This window comes from Ochotona curzoniae, unplaced genomic scaffold, assembly GCF_017591425.1.
Source record: "Ochotona curzoniae isolate NIBS_2020 unplaced genomic scaffold, NIBS_Ocur_1.0 scaffold_4506, whole genome shotgun sequence".
NCBI lineage: Eukaryota > Metazoa > Chordata > Mammalia > Lagomorpha > Ochotonidae > Ochotona > Ochotona curzoniae.
Window position 1 is genome coordinate 27,088,699 of NW_024467119.1, and position 13,899 is coordinate 27,102,597.

General features: G+C 39.1%; 1 protein-coding gene across 2 annotated transcripts in view; it reads right to left on the reverse strand.

The window, feature by feature from the left end:
- Positions 1-13,899, reverse strand: part of ARHGAP24 (Rho GTPase activating protein 24) — a 397,185-nt gene that overhangs the window by 167,714 nt on the left and 215,572 nt on the right. Inside the window, exon 1 of one of the 2 annotated variants that reach the window (XM_040967007.1) lies at positions 5,255-6,024. The exons of the other annotated variant lie outside the window; for it this stretch is intronic. The gene's annotated coding sequence lies outside the window, so the exon portion shown is untranslated. Of the gene's footprint in view, positions 1-5,254; positions 6,025-13,899 lie in introns of those variants that run through there. 2 annotated transcript variants of the gene reach the window in all.

Genomic DNA, 13,899 nt, shown 5'->3' on the forward strand with positions numbered 1-13,899 from the left:
GGCTGAATGTGAGGTGAGAGATGAGATAAAAGATAAAGACTTGGCTTGAATGAGAGAAAAAGAATCTGAACACTAGAATACTCAAGACAGCACTGCACAGAGTCCTGAGGAGCAGACTATCCTGTTTTGCTTTGCTTTGCTTTGTTTTGTTTTGTTTTGTTTTGTTTTGTTTTGTTTATTTTAGGGCATGTGAGGTTGAAAGTTCCCTTCCCTGCAAAGCTGAAGATTCTGATGCAAGTGCTATGCAGGCAAACGAGACCCCTATCAAGGCTTACACAGAGGTTAAAAGAGAGCTCCCTAACCTAACATCTATCTGGGGTTTTAACTTGAAACCATGGAACTAGACAAAGCTTTCTAAGGAAGAAAGATTCAGGGCTTACAGGAGTGGGGGAAATAAAGCTAACACAGACATCAAATGGGAAGAAGACTGGGAGTCCTTGAAGGAAGAGGAAAAAAAAAAAACTCATTCAGAGGAATGGAACCTTGGTAGAGTATAAGATCCTTATCATCGCCAAGCAGTACAAACAGTGGCAAAAGAGGAAAATGACAGAGGTGAAAGGTAAGAAGTACTGACTTAGAACTGTTAACCTAGCCACTAGGAGCCACTTGTGACAGGCTATGCCAGCACTTTGGTGGAAATCAGCGCTATATGCGAAACGCAGATGGAAATGAGGAAGCAGACAGAAAAGTGCATTTTTTTCTTGGCGCTGGAAAGACTATGACACAGAAAGCTTAGTGTGTGTCTGTTGTTTTAACACAGCAAATGCCTAAATAGCAGCGTGCACTGCTGAAAAGCAAAGGTGCAAGGAAAAGGGGCATAATTCAAGAAGCCAGACCCAGTCCCATCTTCAGAAATGTTTGGTTTAAAAGTTCCATAAACACCAGTGGCCCAGGAAATGCTTTAGCAGATATTCATTAACCAAATGACAGCTATTTTTAAATGTTCCCATAGCGATGATATGTTTATCACTCCTGTGTAATGAAGACTTCTGGCATGGATTCTCGACTTCTTTGCTCAGTGTGAGAGCCCTTCCATTTCCTTTCAGGGACGAGGGTACATGGTTGACCTCTTACTCAGATGGAAGGAAATTATGCTATTCCTTCCAGCCACTGCATACAATTGTCACCTAGTCATTCTAAATCAATATGGAAATAAGACTGATAGTCTTGGTTGTACATGAATAATATTTCTGAACATAGTTTCTTGACTTTGTATAAAGAAGGTTCAGGTTTACAAATTTCTAAGTAGCTTCAGCTCCTAAAAAAAACAAGTAACACTGAACAAAAATCCTATATAAAGAAATGCCTACTCTAATAACAATGTAGCAGAGCGCACAAACATAACTTAGAGCCCTGACAATGAGAGCCATGTTCCATTGCACACAGGATAGTCTTATTACGCAGTGAAACACACTATTGTTTTAGAGATTTTTTTTAAATTGGACAGTCAGATATACAGAGAGGAGGAGAGTCAGAGAGGAAGATCCTCCATCCACTGATTTACTCCCCAAGTGGCCACAACAGCTGTAGCTAAGTCAATCCAAAGCCAGGAGCCTGGAGCTTGTTTTGGGTCTCCTACATGGGTGCAGAGTCCCAAGGCTTTGGGCTTTCCTGGACTGCTTTCCTAGGCCACAAGCAAGGAGCTGGATGGGAAGCAGGGCCACCAGGATTAGAACCAGCACCCATATAGGATCTTGGCACGTGCCAGACGAGGACTTTAGCCAATTGGCAATTGCACCAGACTCAGTAACACACACTTTAAACACCTTTATTCCTACAAAATATTCTGAATGATAATCCCTACAAAAACTATGGCAAAAAAAAACCCAGTATAATAAAAGGATTGATTCTTTCATTTTCTTCAATGGGACTACTTGAATTATTGGTCATGTATACTGCTTTTTCATGAATACAACTTACAGTTCCAAATTACTGATAATAACAATGGCATCATTTTAGTGGTATTACTTACTGACTTACTCATGTTTTGGCATGACCCAGCAATAAACTAAATAATTCATATCCAAGTAATAAAAGATAAAGTGAAACATAGCTCTCTTGAAATAGTTTTATTTAGTATTGTTGAATTATAGGTTTTATTTTCACTCAACAAACAATTATTGCATGATTAAGATGCACGATGATAATCTTGGTGCTGGACCATATTGCCTTTGAGGTTGTCCGGCAATGCCAGTCTAATACATTACACAAGGGCCAATCTGTAAGGACACACTTGAAGCAAGCTGAACTACCTTTCTTTTCTGAGAGGCTGTAACTTCAAATGAAGGAAATACAGGCTTCCATGGGGACAAAGCAATCCTCTCTTTTTCTTTTCAACAGCTGCAGCTATCCTGTGAGCTTCCATTTCCCATCTAGAACCTGCACCATCAAGCTGGACTGCCCCTTGGGTACCATAAGCCTTGCTCACTGATGTGGAGTTTGTAAAGGGTCGAGATCTCAGTCTTAGAATTCTTACGTTGTGCTAGGGTTACCAGCGCACACTAACATGCCTTGGCTTATCTCTAGGATGTGTTTCTTTTTCAGTTTTTAACAACCATGCCTGTAAATTGAAGACTTCCTCAATATGAATGTATGATGATACTGATTTTCAGGAATGTTGAATATTACAATAGCACTAAGGTGCTCATGGTGAAATGTATATTCTTTAAAAGGTTGAATTTCCTATTTAGGTATGAGTGTGAGAATTAAGTTCCTCCAAAACTGAAACATTTATAAGTGAAGAACAGAATTATTTCATTGATTTATTGCAATTTAAAAGAGCCATGTTTCAATTGGAATAATGATTCACTTAAGTCATGGCACTTACTGAAAGAAGTGAAAAGCAAAAGAAAAAAAAAATTGGGTGATTTTTTTTAGAAAAACTCCCAAACATCCGTGGACCCAAGATTCGCTATTGCAGACAAAACCCAATTTCTAACTCATGATTTTAAACAGAAGAATCCACCATGTGAGAGTAAACTACACATTTCTTTGATATGAAGGATTTCTAGAGTGACTAATTAAAGTTTGTATTTTTTAATAAAACTGAGACACAAAAGGATCTATAACACAAAAGTCTCCACAATACGATTCAGACAAAGACATACGACTAATTAGCAAATGATTTTAATTGAATTTGGAAGTTAGAATTGCCTTAGACTCAGCTCATAGCATCATTCACCTTTAATGTATTCAGATTATTTTTTGTGCAGAGCAGGAATAATAAAAACATTCATCATCATGGTCAAGATCATTTAGAAATCAGTAAGGTATGAAAACACATACTGGCATACACTGAGCTTAAATTGAAATACACATAGTTTCTAAAATTGTTTCTTGGTATTTCTCAGCTCAAAAGAACATGCAAGTAGGTAACAAAACAATTCAAAATATTCCCAAAACTCACTGAAAAAAATTAGACTCGTCTTACTCATTTTCCTCTAATGCGTCGTCTCTACACGGAAGAATTGTATACACCAGAAATGAATATTTTCTTCCCTCCTACACAGTATCATCACAGTATGCATGTGAACAGCATGTGTGTGAGTGGATTAAGATAATACACTCAGTGTCATGAGCATCAGGTTTGCCTCTGGGGATTTGATTAGTCAATGATTCCTTGAAGCATACCTCCAGTAACTGTATCAAAAAGAGAACAAAGAGCACTTACTGTGTCAGATGCAGTAACCTGTTACTTATTCCAGAACCAGTTCCATGGCAACCTCTACTTCAGAACACAACTGAGAACTTAGACCCAAGCAGAAGCCTCCTGAACACCCAAAATAGACATTGTGTCTACGCTGTTTGGTACAGGTGCTTTGCTCATGAGAGAATCTCTTGCATGCTCACAGAAACTTGCGGACTCTTGGTTCACCCATGATTCTTTATAAACTTTCTGGTTTTTGTTTCCCCTACTCACACAAGAAATGATTGCAAGGAGCTGGCTGGAGCTGAAAGGGGAGCGTTAGAACAGTACAAAACTGTCTACCACCATAGGAATCTAGTCTTTCTCCATATGGAGGGTAGACACAGGAGAAAAAGAATGTCCCATAAAAAGCACACATGGACTCAGGCCCATTCAAAGGTCACAGTGATGGTGTGACCTTTTGATATTAGAAGTAATGGCTTCACCCATCACGGCACAAGTCCTTCCCAAAGGTTTCATTACAATGTAGAATAACCCTATAATGAACATCTGTGATCAAACACTGCCATTCAGAAAAAAACAAAATTGAGCTTAGTTCCCTCCAGAGTGCCATCAAAATACACAGAAGACCTCAGAAAGATGATGGCCCAGGCACACCCTGGTTAAAAAAAAAAAAAAAAGAGGTGGAGCCTTAAACAGTAAACTGACAAACATCACTTTTGGGAAACTGCACAAGTCTTTCAATGTTGCTACTAATTGTTTACTGGCCAGTGGTAACTATTATCAATCATAAGCTGGGGTCACCAGGGAGACCAACATTTTACATGAAAGAGTTCCTGGGGTCCATCCTGCCCATCCCATATCCTCCCTGGGCTACTTTGCTTTTTCTGCTCTGGAAGTCCCTCCAAGACTCAGTAACTTGAAATCAAACACAAATGCAAAGTTTAAGGAGTTTTGCTCCTTTAAGTTGGGTAAGTTTAAACTAAAATAAACCTCAACAGAGGGGGAAAAAAAAGGCAAGCAGCCTTACCAGAAGTTTATATAAATACATGAGGGAATAGAAAAATAAGGAAGCTGACTAAAGTTAACCCTCTGTCCACAAACAGCATGCTTTCCAGGTAAGCTCGAGCAAGTTGCAATGGGGTGGGTGAATCCCTCTGAAAGTGCCCTGTTCTGGTTGCCCTGCCTCATGCACTCCATACTGGTTCTATTCTTCAAGTGCAAGATGATTAGCCTCTCCCTCCCCCGTATTCAGGAACATTCTGTGCACTCTGTAATGCGAAGGCACAGTCACTGTTCTTCATCCAACACAAACAATAAAACATGAAAACTACACAGGACACCACGCCGCAAAGGAACAGAGCTGAGTTCACCTTTAGAATAAAGGAACGAAAACAATATCACCCCAATTGGTACCTGAAAACAAAGACCTAGCAGCTTCCAAATCAACAACCATAAAACCACACAGCCAAAAAATGAAATAGAAAGTTGGAAAGAAAGTGGTTTCCCTGAGAATTGAGTTGAGATAGAAAAAAAGAGGTGAATGGCCACAGAACAGCAACCTGAAACAAATGAACTCTGAAGATTTCGCTGAGTAAAACACAGTACCTTATAAGTAACTTGTCTGCTCACAGCTGTTCTCTGTGCCGACTCTTGCTTAACTGTCTACTGCCTTCAGTTTAAAGTTAATTCTGTTGGCAAAAAAAGTACACAGCTTGCCTGGAAAATGCTGTTTGGACACAAACCATTCCTTTCAGAGCAGTGGTGGCTATATTTAAGTTTTCTTGTAGACGAGGATATAAACCCTTCCTGTAGCTGATTTTCTTCCTCCTCCTTCCCCTCAGACTTAGTCAGTATCCTCCTATCCCATATATTGAAGAAAGAGATGTGGGGGGGTGGTGCTGGGGACTTCCAAAAATACCTTAAATAATGTAGTATTTGAGCATTTAAAAAAGCCCACAGAAAAGACACACAAAGCATAGAAAGTCCATCTGGAACTCAAATGTAATTTAACCAAATGCACTTACTTTATAGGTAATGAAAATTAAGCTTAGAGAAAAGATGACTTGTATAAGCCACTCCCATATCTTATTAGTACCACAGTTAATAGATGTCAGGATTCACAGCTCCCAAGCTTCCACTATACTCCTGCAGCAAGTTTATCTTTTATTTCTGGATCCTTGCATCAAGTTCTAAAGAGTTGGTAGGGACACACAGGTTGCAAGAACCATCTGTCTCAGAGAAAACCATTTTCTCAGCTTTAAAATCCTTAACATTGAAATTTTCCTTTTCACACTAAATTTCTTTTCATACCAAGCAAATCCATTTGTTGATTTTGAAAAATATTTCCATGGGTAAGGGGGTGTTAAAATGCATTATTTCTTACACAGAAAATTTCATCAAGCAGGTATTGTGACAAATGTTATGTGATATTTTTTTACCTGTTACCAGTGACAGTATTGCATGGCTCTTGAGCAAGAGCCGCGTTGATTATGGCAGCAAATGATCCTCCAAAATGCTTTCTTTTGTTACCCACACATACAAATTTACTGATGGCTGGCTTAGCTACCCATTTCGTAAAAAAAAAAAAAAAATTGAGCTGCAATATCACAATTTTTGTCTTCCTTGTAGCATTTCCTATCTATGTATGGAAAAAATGTCTTCTCCTTTAATAAAGAGGTGATGTTCTTATTATGGTGACTAACATTTTTCTTTGTACTGTATTAATTTATAAACGTATTCATTTATGTCACAAATATTTATTTAATAGCTACAAGTCTATTTCATCCTTTCCATGAGGAGCAGAGTAACTGACAAACAACAATTTTATCAGATCAAAAGATTTGGATGGGAAGTAAAGTCAGTTTTCCATAACTATTTTTATAACTGTTTTCAAACTTCAAACAAATGCCTTAAATTGATTTACATTATATCCAGAAATATCCTGCCTGGATCAGAAAAGTCAAACCATAAGGTGATTATGACTGAACCCACTCTGATCACTATTAATCTTTCATTTAATTTGGTTCCTTAGATATTAAAAGCAAAGTACGCCTTACACCCTGCAATTCAAAGGCATAATAAGCAAATTCTTACAATATTCATTTTCAAACTGTTACCCATTCTTTAATTAAGAAATTCAATGTCAGGTTTTAACATAAAATACTTTTTAGTAACTAAACTAGCATACATAAATGAAATTTGACATTTGGTTAAGTCATTTTCTCTCTTTCTCTTTTAAAGATTTATTTTTATTGAAAAGACAAATATATCAAGAGAAGAGACAGAGAGGAATATCCTCTGCCTACTGACTCACTCCCCAAGTGGCCACAATGGCCAGAGCTGAGCTGATCCGAAGCCAGGAACCAGAAACTTCTTCCAGGTCTCCCATAGAGGTGCAGGGTCCCAAGGCTTTGGGCTGTCCTACAATACCCTCCCATGCCATATGCAGGGAGCTGGATGGGAAGTGGAGCAGCCTAGACATGAATCAGCACCCACATGGGATCCCCATGCATGCAAGCTGAGGATCCAGCCACTAGGGCATGGTGCGGTGCAATATTGTCTCTTTATTAAAACTATGTTTAAAACTGGTATGAAGAGAACAGATTTCACATAATGATTTCATAGGTATAATTCTAAGTATACAATGACACTTCCCCCTTTTTCTCCCAATCTTTTTCTTCCATTTTTGCAATAATATATTTTCAAATTTATTTTACAGTATTAAGCTTAATGCTCCAGTAAGGAAAGAGTTGAACAAGTAAAAGTAGAAGCATCACTGCTCAGCAGATTGTATCTCACACCGTATCAAGGCATCCACTCTTCCCCTGGACTTTGGCAGAAAGCAATGCATTTATGAACAGATAATTATAAAAGTATGACATTTAAAATGACAAATGTCAATCAAGCATTTTTGAACACATTTTAATAAATCAGTACAATACCATGTGATGTATGAATATGATATCAACTGTCCAAGCCAGGAAAGAGCTAACTAAGATTCAAAACATAAATTTTGAAACAGAAACCTTAAGATTTTCCTGCATGTTTTTGACCCAATGTTAGGATTTTTAACCCTCAGTTAAGTATGTGTAATTGAGCTTCTGTAAAGGTCACTCCTCAAAATGTTAACAGGCACATTTACAAAATGGGACGTCAAAACATATTGTTTATAAGCCTTGGTTACATTATCACTGACCTAGAGTCATTTTACTCTTCATTTAGGAGGCCATAAAGTCAACTAGAATGTCAATTAAAATGTTATTTTAAAAATAGAGGGCCCGGCGTGGTGGCGCAAGTGGTTAAGGTCCTCGCCTTGCACGCCCAGGATCCCATATGGGCGCCGGTTCTAATCCCGGCAGCCCCGCTTCCCTTCCAGCTCCCTGTCTGTGGCCTGGGAAAGCAGTCGAGGATGGCCCAAAGCTTTGGGACCCTGCACCCGCGTGGGAGACCCGGAAGAGGCTCCTGGCTTCGGATCGGCATAGTATCGGCTGTTGTGGTCACTTGGGGAGTCAATCATTGGACGGAAGATCTTCCTCTCTGTCTCTGCTCTCTGTATATCCGCCTTTCCAATTAAAAAAAAAAATAGAAAGAAAAAAAGGGGGAAAGGAAGGGAAGGAGGAAGGGAGAGAAGGAGGAAGGAAGGAAGGAGGGAAGGAAGGAAGGAAGGAAAGGTGAGGGAGGAAGAGTAGCAGGGAGGAGGGGATGTCATTGTATTCTTAGAGTTGTATCTATGCACTACATTCAACCTGTTCTGTTTGTATTAATGTTCTGGTAGCAAAAAAATAAAGCATCAGAAAAAAAGAAAATGGAATAGAAGGAGAAATTAAAAATATAAATTTTCCTTCTTAACATACCCTCCCATTAGTCTGAAGACACTTTTATAAAATAGTAACAGCCATTTAGTTTATCTCCAATGAACTGAGTGGGGATCCTGGAATTTCATCATATCATATAGTTTTTTAAAATATTATTAACCAATGAAAAATATGTATGTTTAAACATGTTTTTAAATTATAAAGTTATATTTTTATTTTTAAAGAAAAAATGACAGAGAGAAGTACAAAGAGAAACCCAGCTCTCCCAGCTGCTGGTTCACTCCCCAGATGTCTGTAGCACCCAGAACTGGGCCAGAGCAAAGCTGGGTTTGAGAAATTCCACCTGGGTCTCCCCTGTGGTTGACAGGAACAAAAGAGTTAGGAAAATCTTTGCTGCTTCTAAGCAGGTGCATTAATAAAAAGCTGGATCAGAAGTACACTGGCACTGTATCCCAGGTACTACAATAACAGGATGGAGGTGCCCCAAGTGGTGGCTTAATCAGCTGTGCTAAAATCCACCCCTAACTTTTTTTAAGATTAAGAAACAGAAAAATCTAGTAAAAAGAGTAGTTGAATCAGGACTATAAGATTAATGCCTAACATTTTCCCACTGGAATTCTCCCAAAATCTTTCTTGTTTAATGAGACAGTGTAGGACTCCCCAGGAAATTTTTTCACTAAGGCTTTGGCTGACTTTTTACATTCTCCTAATGCCCTCCTTAACATCAGCAATAAATGCTTTAAGTGGCTCCAAAAACCACGACCTTGACCTTGGTTTTTGACTAGCCTCCTTTGGAATTGTCTGGCCCACTTCCGCTCCTGGTAGCCACCATTTTGATTATGCTTTGTATTCAGGATCGTTTACGGATGAAGTCACATCTGCTATCTTGTTCGTGTTCCTCCAATAAAGGCTGCAACATCACATACAAGATCCTGCTAAATATCTGTTCTTGTCTGCAGCTGGTCTGTGTGCTGCTGCCGTGTTGGCATCCACCGAGCACAGTTTGTTCTACATTAACTCTTGCTCAGAATTGTGTAAGTGAATAAATGGAGAGGTCCATCATATTGGCTATTGATTTTAGTGTTAATTTTTGGGTCTTCTCAATTAGGTCTTGAATTTCTTCCTTGCAAACTGATATGGATAATCTACTACCCTGGGTTTCATCTTCAACCTGGGATTTAGCCTTTTGTACATTGTGCATTTCCTAGGGGTATTTCCCTCACAGGATTTTCAGAAAACATCAATGGTTTAATCATTCATCAATCCAAACTTCAAAATAATTTGACTGTTTTTTTTCTTGCTTCAATTTTAGCAGACTTTATTTGGCTGATAGGGGCTTTTTCCAAATTGATATATTTTCCTGCTTAGTGTTTCAAACTAGATCCTGTTCAAATGTGTTATAACAAGCTAGCACAAGTTTATTTTGATGAAAAATTTTGAAATCTATAGACAGTTTTTCGTAATGTGTTTTTATATAAATTCCTTGAAGGTATGTCATAGATAACATTAATATGTAAATGACCATGAGAGTTTGGTTCATTTATACAATGACTCTTTGAGATTACTGAAAATTTTCCAAATTTCCTTTCCACTGTCAACTTTAATTTTTTTTTTTTTAATAAATCAGAGTTGCAGAGAGAGTGGATGGGAAAGACAGAGAGATCCTCCATCTGGTCCACCCTCAGACGGCTGGAATAGCTAAAGCTGGGTAAGGCTGAGTCTAGCCAGATACCAGGAACATCCTCCAGAGCGCTCATTTGAGGGGCAGGCACCAAAACATGTGGCCCATCCTCTGCTTTATTTCCCAGGCCATTGGCAGGGATTTGGATTAGAAATGGAACAATTGGAACATGAACCAGCGCTCATACAGGATGCCGATGTCACAGGCAGTGGTTCTACCCACTATGTCACCTTTTTCCTTTTGATTGTTAGAAGAAGCAGCAAGGAAATATGAGGTCTTGCTAGACAAATGAGTTGTCAGGAGACAAGGAGATTCTGGTGAAATGAGTGAAGGTGATCAAGTGTGGTTGAATGACCTCAGGATAGAAAGAAAGCGTGAGAAGTTATTTCACACAAATAGATTGATGCAGCAGTTGACTGTGCAACAGACAATATATTATAGGTTCTAAACTGAAGAACCAAAGTCTCTCAAAATAGGCCTAACCTGGAGGAACCCAGCAATTTTGGTGACTAGTGCAAGCAACAGGAAATTGGCCCACAAACCCACTTCGTATTTCATGGCATCGTTCAGCCCAACTAGGGAAGTGAAGCACATATGGGCAACAAGCAAATTTAACACAGTCTAAAAATAACACAGTGTTTCTCAACCATTAAAAAAGTTTCTTTATATTTAGGTTCCATGGTCATAGTCCAGGCTATCCTCTGAGGGAATGGTATGGATTTCAGAACAGGGAGGACTAGCTCCTGTGTGTTGAGGGCTGTATCCATGGTGTTGAATTTCACTGATGGGAGAAGTACTTACAGCGGAGGTGAATTCCAGGGCAGGCTATATTAACATAGTAAGGCAGTTGGAATTCTCCAATTCTTTATCTCACCTCTCAGTTTTCAGGTTTACAGTAACATCAGAAGACAACATACACCAAGGAATCTCCAAGAGCTCTTGGTGATAGCAAAGAAGGATGGTGGCTGCATGAAATGCAAAGCACACTACTCTATGCTTGAGAGATTTCATGCATGCAACAGACATAAAAATATCAGGCATTCCACTCTCTTCAACCAATGTAAGCTCACATGGACTCTGCATACTCTTCTCAGCAGCCAAAGTAATTTGCCTCATTACATCCCCCGATGATTTCTCATTGTTGTCATTATTTCTTGTGCCTCGTGCTGTCCAGCGGTTTCCCATATGCTTTACCTTCTTTGCTACCAATGATTTCCCTTTATTCTCTTGCTTCATTCTTGCATGATGTCCTAGTCTCTTCAGTACAAGTCCAAATGCCCAATCACAGCTCCCTAGCACTACATGATTTAGCTCCTGTTTATATTTTCCATTGAACTTTCCAACCTGCTGTCTCATCATCAAGAATATCTCTCTCTCAGATGTTCATATAACTATTTCTTCCTCATTCAAGACTCTTCTTAAATGTTGTCTTGTCTAACTATCCTCCAACATAACATCTCTTCCTATATTTCCTTCATAGTACTAACCACTATCAAAAGTTATTTTCTTACTCATTCAAGAAGTTAGCAGAGATCATTAGTATTTGCAAAGACAGTAAGGCAAGTATGTTTAGGATCAAAATTATAACGTCTAGGACTTTTAAAACCAGATTATTTGCAGTATTCAAAACACTAGTATAACACAAACACAAATATTTCCCTAAGTGATTAGTTACATTTGCTTCCAGGGTTAATGATCACTAATTAATAAACATAACATCGCTCCATAAGCAGAAGAAAAGACTAACTTATTTCTGCAAACAAATCAGCTCTACACATCTCCTGCCACCCAGCAGGTAGAATCACTGGATCTCAGGGAATAAGCCTTGCTGGACCAAGGGAGTTGTGTCTACAGAAAATACCTCCAGGATTTTAACTGGGTTTTTTTTTAACATTTATTTATTTCTTTCTTATTGCAAAGTCAAATATACACAGAAAAAAGAGACACAGAGAAAAAGATCTTCCATCCACCGATTTACTCCTCAAGTGGCCGCAACAGACAGAATTGATCCGATCTGAACCCAGGAGCCAGGAGCTTGTCCTGGGTCTCCCATGTCAGCTCAGGGTCTTAAGGCTTTGGGTCATCCTTAACTGCTTTCCCAGGCCACAAGCAGGAAGCTGGATAGGAAGCGGTCCTGCTGGGACATGAACAGGCACCCTTACAGGATCCTGACACATGTAGCCAATAGGCTCGAGTGCTAGGCTAAGGTCTTGACTTTTATTGACACAAAGCCACTAACCTTGACTTGCCTGAATGTCCCGTGTGGATAGATACACCTCTCTGGGTTACTTTGATGCTGGAAGCTCTTAGGAATTTCAGACGCCCCCTTCATTTTTGGAACACTACAGTCATTTCTTACTGAAACTATAGCCATTGTGGGGTTAATTGTATCCTTTTCCAGCAGTTTCAGGAAGCTGCTCTCACCTGCCAGATCTTCAATGGTGCAAGCTAAATCCTGGTAGTCAGAACATATGTTTTTAAATTGAAAGGGATTGTGGGGGAGATCAAACAATTCTGGAGAGATCATCACAATCTCAGCTCTGCCCTGCACTGATCTGGAGCTCTCTGGTGAGTTGTCAATTACATTTCCTCGCCTGTTCTACTAAGTCAGCCTCTCTGAGCCCTGGGGTTCAGATACATTGTGGGAGACACTGGCTTCAGCCACATCAGAAGGGTGGTTGTGAGATGCCAAGACACAGAGACGAGGCACTTTTTTTTGTCAGGAAGAAAATAACCACCGCCCAAAATACTCAAGGGAAAAAACGTTTTACAGAGAATTGAGGCCACCAGAAGTAAATGACTTCCATCTAAAGTGCAAACAATAATGTGCTCTTTCTTTTTTTTTTTTTGTAATAACACCTATGGCAGTACTTCAAAAGTTTGTAGAAAATGAAATTAAAGGATGTGTACCTTGGTGATAAAAAGTTTGAGATTCATACAGTGTCTGTCTTCATATATATTTTTCAAGAAGTTCTAAAAGATCTTGTTATTTGTTGATTTCAAGAATATTTTGCACCCAAATAAGTTTCTTTCAATACTAATTTTACATCAGCTCTTTGAAATTTCCATACATATTAATCTGAATACTTAAATGTCATTTATTTGGTAAGTGAAACCAAGCTATGAATATATGTTGATTGTCTTATATGGGAAAAGCCTTGTTTGAGGTTCTGAAGCTGTGTAACTACTCATGATTCCTCCATGTATAACAATATTTCTCCATCTGGAATATAGACTTTTCCAGGAAAATAAGGAAAACATTCCATCTGTGAATTTCTACAAGTCCATATTTACTGATCCCATTTAATGTGCCAAATGCTTGGGTACAGAGGCAATGGCAAATCCTTCCTCAGACACGGACTCTGTTAAAAATGAGGGAGCTTCCTGACTATTGAGGAGAAAAGCACTGGGTTACAGGAGAGCTTCAAAATGTGGGGAAGCAGGCTTGGAAATAACCAGAGAAGGCTTCCCTGAGAACATGATGGTGTTCTACCTCATTGACGCAGAAGGAGGAGGAAAGGCTTGCAAACCCAAGTGGGAGGAAGACGTCCTTGGGTCTAAGTAGTTTTGTAGAGCTGAGATGTAGGATGAGAGATAATTACTAACAGGTAACCCGTACCTAAGGAAAGACAGAAGTTACACTCATGAATTACATCTTTATTCTGAAGACAATGGGTAGCCAAAGAAGGATTTTAAAGTGGAGGGGGCAGAACTTACACACACACACACACACACACACACAATGTGGGTGAAGA